We start from the raw sequence: 9,915 nt of genomic DNA, 5'->3' as shown, positions 1-9,915 counted from the left end.
GTCTTGCATGCACCTCGGACTCAAACCCTTGGGGAAACCAACTACTTCAAGGGGAAAGTGCTAGACAGAACCAAGGTCTTATACGGTCCTCCGATTCAAACCTATAGGGAAACTAGTCATTAGGAAATATAAGTGTTGGACAGAACAATGGTCTTGCATGGTCCTCGGACTCAAACCAATGGGGAAACCAACTACTTCAACAAGAAAGTGCTAGATAGAACTAGAGTCTTGCACGGTGCTCGGACTCAAACCTATGGGGAAACTAGTCACTGGGAAATATTAGTGTTGGACAGAACAAGGTCTTGCATGCTCCTTGAACTCAAACCCTTGGGGAAACCAACTACTTCAATAGGAAAGTGTTATACAGAACCAAGGTCTTTTATGGTCCTCGGACTCAAACCTATGGGGAAACTAGTCACTGGAAAATATAAGTGTTGGACAGAACAAGATCATGCATGTTCTGCGGACTCAAACCTATGGGGAAACCAACTACTTCAAGAGGAAAGTGCTAGACAGAACCAAGGACTTGCATGGTCCTCGGACTCAAACCTATGGGGAAACCAACTACTTCAACAAGAAAGTGCTAGAGAGAACTAGAGTCTTGCACGGTGCTCGGACTCAAACCTATGGGGAAACTAGTCACTGGGAAATATTAGTGTTGGACAGAACAAGGTCTTGCATGCTCCTTGGACTCAAACCCTTGGGGAAACCAACTACTTCAATAGGAAAGTGTTAGACGGAACGAAGGTTTTGCATGGTCCATGGACTCAAACCTATAAGGAAACCAGTCACTAGAAAATATAAGTGTTGGACAGAACCACGGTCTTGCATGGTTCTCGGACTCAAACCTATAGGGAAACCAGCTACTTCAACAAGAAAGTGCTAGATAGAACTAAAGTCTTGCACGGTGCTCGGACTCAAACCTTTGGGGAAACTAGTCACTAGGAAATATAAGTGTTGGACAGAACCAAGGTCTTGCATGGTCCTTGGGCTCAAACCTATGGGGAAACCAGCTACTTCAAGAAGAAAGTACAAGACAGAATCAAGGTCTTGCATGATCGTCGGACTCAAACTTTCGGGGAAACTAGTCACTAGAAAATATAAGTGTTGGACAGAATAAGGTCTTGCACGGTCCTCGGACTCAAATCTATGGGGATACCAGCTACTTCAAGAGGAAAATGCTAGACAGAACCAAGATCTTGCATGGTCCTCGAACTCAAACCTATGGGGAAACCAGCTACTTCAAGAAAAAAGTGCTTGACATAACCAGGGTCTTGTATAGTCTTCGGACTCAAACCTATGTGGAAACTAGTTACTAAGAAATATAAGTGTTGGACAGAAAAAAGTCTTGCATGCTCCTCGAACTCAAACTTATGGGGAAACCAGCTACTTCAAGAAGAAAGTGCTAGACAGAACCTAGGTTTTGTGTGGTCCTCGGACTCAAACCTTTGGGGAAACTAGTCACTAGGAAATATAAGTGTTGGACAGAACCAAGGTCTTGCATGGTCCTTGGGCTCAAACCTATGGGGAAACCAGCTACTTCAAGAAGAAAGTACAAGACAGAATCAAGGTCTTGCATGATTGTCGGACTCAAACTTTCGGGGAAACTATTCACTAGAAAATATAAGTGTTGGACAGAATAAGGTCTTGCACGGTCCTCGGACTCAAACCTATGGGGATACCAGCTACTTCAAGAGGAAAATGCTAGACAGAACCAAGATCTTGCATGGTCCTCGAACTCAAACCTATGGGGAAACCAGCTAGTTCAAGAGGGAAGTGCTAGACAGAACCAAGGTCTTGCATGGTCCTCGGACTTAAACCTATGGGGAAACCAGCTACTTCAAGAAGATAGTGCTAAACCGAACCAAGGTCTTTTATGGTTCTCGGACTCAAACCTATGGGGAAACTAGTCACTGGGAAATATAAATGTTGGACAGAACAAGGTCTTGCATGCTCCTCGGACTCAAACCCTTCGGGAAACCAACTACTTCAAGAGGAAAGTGCTAGACACAACCAAGGTCTTATACGTTCGTCGGATTCAAACCTATAGGGAAACTAGTCACTAGGAAATATAAGTGTTGGACAGAACAATGGTCTTGCATGGGCCTCGGACTCAAACCAATGGGGAAACCAACTACTTCAACAAGAAAGTGCTAGATAGAACTAAAGTCTTGCACGGTGCTCGGACTCAAACCTATGGGGAAACTAGTCACTGGGAAATATAAGTGTTGGACAGAATAAGGTCTTGCATGCTCCTTGGACTCAAACCTTTGGGGAAACCAACTACTTCAATAGGAAAGTGTTAGACGGAACCAAGGTTTTGCATAGTCCTCGGACTCAAACCTATAAGGAAACCAGTCACTAGAAAATATAAGTGTTGGACAGACCCACGGTCTTGCATGGTCCTCGGACTCAAACCTATGGGGAAACCAGCTACTTCAACAAGAAAGTTCTAGATAGAACTAAAGTCTTGCACGGTGCTCGGACTCAAACTTTTGGGGAAACTAGTCACTAGAAAATATAAGTGTTGGACAGAACCAAGTTCTTACATGGTCCTCGGACTCAAGCCTGTGGGGAAACCAGTTACCTCAAGAAGAAAGTGCTAGATAGAACCATGTTTTTGCATGGTGATCGGACTCAAACCTATGGGGAAACTAGTCACTAGAAAATAGAAGTGTTGGACAGAACTAAGGTCTTGTATGGTCATTGGACTCAAACCTATGGGGAAACCATCTACTTCAAGAGGAAAGTGCTAGACAGAATCAAGGTCTTGCATGGTCCTTGGACTCAAATCTTTGGGGAAACTAGTCACTAGGAAATATAAGTGTTGGACAGAACCAAGGTCTTGCATGGTCCTTGGGCTCAAACCTATGGGGAAACCAGCTACTTCAAGAAGAAAGTACAAGACAGAATCAAGGTCTTGCATGATCGTCGGACTCAAACTTATGGGGAAACTAGTCACTAGAAAATATAAGTGTTGGACAGAATAAGGTCTTGCACGGTCCTCAGATTCAAACCTAAGGGGATACCAGCTACTTCAAGAGGAAAATGCTAGACAGAACCAAGATCTTGCATGGTCCTCGAACTCAAACCTATGGGGAAACCAGCTACTTCAAGAAGAAAGTGCTTGACATAACCAGGGTCTTGTATAGTCTTTGGACTCAAACCTATGTGGAAACTAGTTACTGAGAAATATAAGTGTTGGACAGAACAAGGTCTTGCATGCTCCTCGAACTCAAACTTATGGGGAAACCAGCTACTTCAAGAAGAAAGTGCTAGACAGAACCTAGGTTTTGCGTGGTCCTCGGACTCAAACCTATGGGGAAACTAGGCACTAGAAAATATAAGTGTTGGACACAATCAAGGTCTTGCATGGTCCTCGGACTCAAACCTATGGGGAAACCAGCTACTTCAAGAAGAAAATGCTTGACATAACCAAGGTCTTGTATGGTCTTCGGACTCAAACCTATGGGGAAACTAGTCACTAGGAAATATATGTGTTGGACAGAACAATGGTCTTGCATGGTCCTCAGACTCAAACCAATGGGGAAACCAGCTACTTCAAGAAGAATGTGCTAGATAGAACTAAAGTCTTGCACGGTGCTCGGACTCAAACCTGTGGGGAAACTAGTCACTAGAAAATAGAAGTGTTGGACAGAACTAAGGTCTTGTATGGTCATTGGACTCAAACCTATGGGGAAACCATCTACTTCAAGAGGAAAGTGCTAGACAGAATCAAGGTCTTGCATGGTCCTTGGACTCAAACTTTGGGGAAACTAGTCACTAGGAAATATAAGTGTTGGACAGAACCAAGGTCTTGCATGGTCCTTGGGCTCAAACCTATGGGGAAACCAGCTACTTCAAGAAGAAAGTACAAGACAGAATCAAGGTCTTGCATGATCGTCGGACTCAAACTTATGGGGAAACTAGTCACTAGAAAATATAAGTGTTGGACAGAATAAGGTCTTGCACGGTCCTCAGATTCAAACCTATGGGGATACCAGCTACTTCAAGAGGAAAATGCTAGACAGAACCAAGATCTTGCATGGTCCTCGAACTCAAACCTATGGGGAAACCAGCTACTTCAAGAAGAAAGTGCTTGACATAACCAGGGTCTTGTATAGTCTTTGGACTCAAACCTATGTGGAAACTAGTTACTGAGAAATATAAGTGTTGGACAGAACAAGGTCTTGCATGCTCCTCGAACTCAAACTTATGGGGAAACCAGCTACTTCAAGAAGAAAGTGCTAGACAGAACCTAGGTTTTGCGTGGTCCTCGGACTCAAACCTATGGGGAAACTAGGCACTAGAAAATATAAGTGTTGGACACAATCAAGGTCTTGCATGATCCTCGGACTCAAACTTGTGGGGAAACCAGCTACTTCAAGAAGAATGTGCTAGATAGAACGATGGTCTTTTGTGGTCCTTGGACTCAAACCTATGGGGAAACTTGTCACTAGAAAATATAAGTGTTGGACAGAACAAGGTCTTGCATGCTCCTCGGACTCAAACCCATGGGGAAACCAGCTATTTCAAGAAGAAAGTGTTTGACATAACGAGGGTCTTGTATACTCTTTGGACTCAAACCTTTAGGCTCAAACCTATGGGGAAACTAGTCACCGGGAATATAAGTGTTGGACAGAACCATGGTCTTGCATGGTCCTCAGACTCAAACCTATCGGGAAACCAGCTACTTCAAGAAGAATGTGCTAGATAGAACTAAAGTCTTGCACGGTGCTCGGACTTAAACCTATGGGGAAACTAGTCACTAGAAAATATAAGTGTTGGACAGAACAAGGTCTTGCATGCTCCTCGGACTCAAACCCATAGGGAAACCAGCTATTTCAAGAAGAAAGTGTTTGACATAACGAGGGTCTTGTATACTCTTTGGACTCAAACCTTTAGGCTCAAACCTATGGGGAAACTAGTCACCGGGAATATAAGTGTTGGACGGAACCATGGTCTTGCATGGTCCTCAGACTCAAACCTATCGGGAAACCAGCTACTTCAAGAAGAATGTGCTAGATAGAACTAAAGTCTTGCACGGTGCTCGGACTCAAACCTGTGGGGAAACTAGTCACTAGAAAATAGAAGTGTTGGACAGAACTAAGGTCTTGTATGGTCATTGGACTCAAACCTATGGGGAAACCATCTACTTCAAGAGGAAAGTGCTAGACAGAATCAAGGTCTTGCATGGTCCTTGGACTCAAATCTATGGGGAAACTAGTCACTAGGAAATATAAGTGTTGGACAGAACCAAGGTCTTGCATGGTCCTTGGGCTCAAACCTATGGGGAAACCAGCTACTTCAAGAAGAAAGTACAAGACAGAATCAAGGTCTTGAATGATCGTCGGGCTCAAACTTATGGGGAAACTAGTCACTAGAAAATATAAGTGTTGGACAGAATACGGTCTTGCACGGTCCTCAGATTCAAACCTATGGGGATACCAGCTACTTCAAGAGGAAAATGCTAGACAGAACCAAGATCTTGCATGGTCCTCGAACTCAAACCTATGGGGAAACCAGCTACTTCAAGAAGAAATTGCTTGACATAACCAGGGTCTTGTATAGTCTTCGGACTCAAACCTATGTGGAAACTAGTTACTGAGAAATATAAGTGTTGGACAGAACAAGGTCTTGCATGCTCCTCGAACTCAAACTTATGGGGAAACCAGCTACTTCAAGAAGAAAGTGCTAGGAAGAACCTAGGTTTTGCGTGGTCCTCGGACTCAAACCTATGGGGAAACTAGGCACTAGAAAATATAAGTGTTGGACACAATCAAGGTCTTGCATGGTCCTCGGACTCAAACTTGTGGGGAAACCAGCTACTTCAAGAAGAATGTGCTAGATAGAACGAAGGTCTTTTGTGGTCCTTGGACTCAAACCTATGGGGAAACTTGTCACTAGAAAATATAAGTGTTGGACAGAACAAGGTCTTGCATGCTCCTCGGACTCAAACCCATGGGGAAACCAGCTATTTCAAGAAGAAAGTGTTTGACATAACGAGGGTCTTGTATACTCTTTGGACTCAAACCTTTAGGCTCAAACCTATAGGGAAACTAGTCACCGGGAATATAAGTGTTGGACAAAACCATGGTCTTGCATGGTCCTCAGACTCAAACCTATCGGGAAACCAGCTACTTCAAGAAGAATGTGCTAGATAGAACTAAAGTCTTGCACGGTGCTCGGACTTAAACCTATGGGGAAACTAGTCACTAGAAAATATAAGTGTTTGAAAAAACCAAGTTCTTGCATGGTCCTCAGACTCAAGCTCATAGGGAAACCAGTTACCTCAAGAAAAAAGTTCTAGACAGAACCAAGTTTTTACACTGTCCTCGGACTCAAACCGATGGGGAAACCAGCTACTTCAAGAGGGAAGTGCTAGACAGAACCAAGGTCTTGTATGGTCCTCGGACTCAAACCTATGAGGAATCTAGTAACTAGGAAATATAAGTGTTGGACAGAACCATGGTCTTGCATGGTCCTCGGACTCAAACCTATGGGAAACTAGCTACATCAAGAAGAAAGTGCTAGACAGAACTAAAGTCTTGCATGGTGCTCGGACTCAAACCTATGGGGAAACTAGTCACTAGAGAATATAAGTGTTGGACAGAACCAAGTTCTTGCGTGGTCCTCGGACTCAAGCCTATGGGGAAACCAGTTACCTCAAGAAAAAAGTGCTAGACAGAACTAAGTTTTTGCGTGGTCATCGGACTCAAACCTATGGGGAAACTAGTCACTAGAAAATATAAGTTTTGGACAGAACCAAGGTGTTGCATGGTCTTCGAACTCAAACCTATGGGGAAACTAGCTACTTCAAGAAGAAAGTGCTTGACATAACCAAGGTCTTGTATGGTCTTCGGACTCAAACCTATGGGGAAACTAGTCACTGAGAAATATAAGTGTTGGACAGAACAAGGTCTTGCATGCTTCTCGAACTCAAACCTATGGGGAAACCAGCTACTTCAAGAGGGAAGTGCTAGACAGAACCAAGGTCTTGCATGGTCCACGGACTCAAACCTATGGGGAAACCAACTACTTCAAGGAGATAGTGCTAGACCGAACCAAGGTCTTTTATGGTTCTCGGACTCAAACCTATGGGGAAACTAGTCACTGGGAAATATAAGTGTTGGACAGAACAAGATCTTACATGCTCCTCGGACTCAAACCCTTGGGGAAACCAACTACTTCAAGAGGAAAGTGCTCGACAGAACCAAGGTCTTGTATGGTCCTCGAACTCAAACCTATGGGAAACTAGTCACTAGGAAATGTAAGTGTTGGACAAAACCATGGTCTTGGATGGTCCTCGGACTCAAACCTATGGGGAAACCAGCTACTTCAAGAAGAAAGTGCTAGACAGAACTAAAGTCTTGCATGGTGCTCGGACTCAAACCTATGGGTAAACTAGTCACTATAAAATATAAGTGTTGGACAGAACCAAGTTCTTGCATGGTCCTCGGACTCAAGCCTATGGGGAAACCAGTTATCTCAAGAAGAAAGTGCTAGACAGATCCAAGTTTTTGCGTGGTCATCGAACTCAAACCTATGGGGAAACTAATCACTAGGAAATATAAGTATTGGACAGAACCAAGGTCTTGCATGGTCCTCGGACTCAAATCTATGGGGAAACCAGCTACTTCAAGAAGAAAGTGCTGGACATAACCTAGGTTTTGTTTAGTCTTCGGACTCAAACCTATGGGGAAACTAATCACTGGAAAATATTAGTGTTGGACAGACCAAGGTCTTGCATGCTCCTCGGACTCAAACCTATGGGGAAACCAGCTACTTCAAGAGGGAAGTGCTAAACAGAACCAAGGTCTTGCATGGTCCTCGGACTCAAATCTATGGGGAAACTAGTCACTAGGAAATATAAGTTTTGGACAACTAAGGTCTTGCATGGTCCTCGTACTCAAACTTATGGGGAAACTAGTCACTAGAAAATATAAGTGTTGGACAGAATTAAGGTCTTGCATTGTCCTCGGATTCAATCCTATGGGGAAACCAGCCACTTCAAGAAGAAAGTGATAGACAGAACCAAGGTCTTGCATGGTCCTCAGGCTCAAACCTATGTGGAAACTAGTCATTGGGAAATATAAGTGTTGGACAGAACTAAGGTCTTGCATGGTCCTCAGACTCAAACCTATGGGGAAACCAGTTACTTCAAGAAGAAAGTGTTAGACAGAACCAAGGTCTTGCATGGTCCTCGGACTCAAACCTATGGGGAAAGTAGTCACTAGGAAATATAAGTGTTGGACAGAACCTAGGTCTTGCATGGTACTCTAACTCAAACCTATGGGGAAACCAGCTATTTCAAGAACAAAGTGCTAGACAGAACCAAGATCTTTCATGGTCATCGGACTCAAACCTACGGGAAACTAATTACATCAAAAAAGGCTTAAGTCCTAGACAGAATGGAAATCCGGCGCGGTCCTCGGACCCCCAGCTCTAAGGAAACTAACACAACCAAGTGTTTAGACCTGGTATAGTCATGCCTCGGTTCTCGGATCGGATGCCCAAATCAAGTTAAGGCTACGAATATCATCTGAAACGTGGCAAAGCACCCTAGTGCCCGGCGACGCCCTCGGACAGTTCATTTTAGGTTACACGTCCTCGGGTGATCACCCCATACGCAATGCAGAACATTCAGCTATTATCCCGGTTAGTCTCATATGGTTAACCTACTTGAAGTCGGCATTGTTGTGCCCGTCAGTTTTGATAATTTCAATGTGATAACTCTTTGCTAACAAGGGCATCGGCCCTAAGTTCTATTCGAAAGAAAAGGACACCAGCACATCCATTCACAAAATAATTATTGCAGAAAAGAAAGAACACGCAAAATGGGATAAAGTCATCTTTTATTAGACAAAGAAGTAGTACAGCATACAAAAAAGGGGCTTAAACAAGCCTATACCAGAAGCTAACTACAGGAAAAAAAAAAAAAAAAAAGGGATACACGGGAAAGATAGATCCTTCAATTTTACTCGAGCAGCGACTAAGCAAGTTTGGATGGCACCAGTGATTGAAGAGAAGAAGAAGCAGAGGCACCTGGTCCACGACCTTGCTCTAGCAGCGACTAAGCAAGTCCGGATGGCACCAGTGATGAAAGAGAGGAAGAAGCGGGGATGCCAAATCCCCATACCAGCTCTAACATCAATCGAGCAAGTATAGTATTAGCAGCAATCGAGCGAGAACGGATGTTACCGGCAATGGGAAATCTCAGTGCTGTCGGACCAAAAATCTGATGCGACCTCCACTTGCTTCGGATTTTGGCTGAAGGAAGAAGAGGCTCATTTCTTGCCTTATCGAGGAGAAGAAATGTCTTGAGTCTTTGTCTCCCTTGCCCTGACTAGGCCATTTTGAATCTCGAAGATACCCAAGGCTTCTGAAGAAAGTGTGGTCCCTTCACCCACATCCTGGCCTTGACCTTGTCACCCCCTAAGGCTCAGTCACACTGGTAATGGGGACTTTAGGCACAATTGGAGGGTTAGGAATTTGAAAAGCTTAAAGGGTCTGCAAATAAAGGGAATGACCTCCCATCGTGCTTCTTATGTGGGGGGCAAGCCTGGTGGCATTTAATCTGTACAAATCTCCAAGAAAAACTACAAACAAGATAAGTCCCACTCAATTCCCAAAGCAGTCTTTAGCTGTTGGATTTGCGTTGCCTCGTGTACCGAAACGGCAGGAACGCGGCGTGGGTAAACTAAAAGAATGTCTCACAACCAGGAACGTGCCCCAGGCAAACGAAGAGGCTCCGGCATTGATGAAGGACAAGACTTGGCAAGCCATGACATAAGCCCGATGTCACCAAAACCCTCCTCTCCGTCCGAGGAGCCGGACAGCAGAATTTTGAGGGGCTATTGTGGGGGGGTATAAAACTGGGAAGCCCATGTCAATGTCTACGCTGGGCCCAGGGCC

Source organism: Quercus lobata, chromosome 10 (assembly GCF_001633185.2).
Source record: "Quercus lobata isolate SW786 chromosome 10, ValleyOak3.0 Primary Assembly, whole genome shotgun sequence".
In the NCBI taxonomy this organism is placed as follows: Eukaryota; Viridiplantae; Streptophyta; class Magnoliopsida; order Fagales; family Fagaceae; genus Quercus; species Quercus lobata.
Note: the sequence above shows the minus strand (reverse complement) of the source record.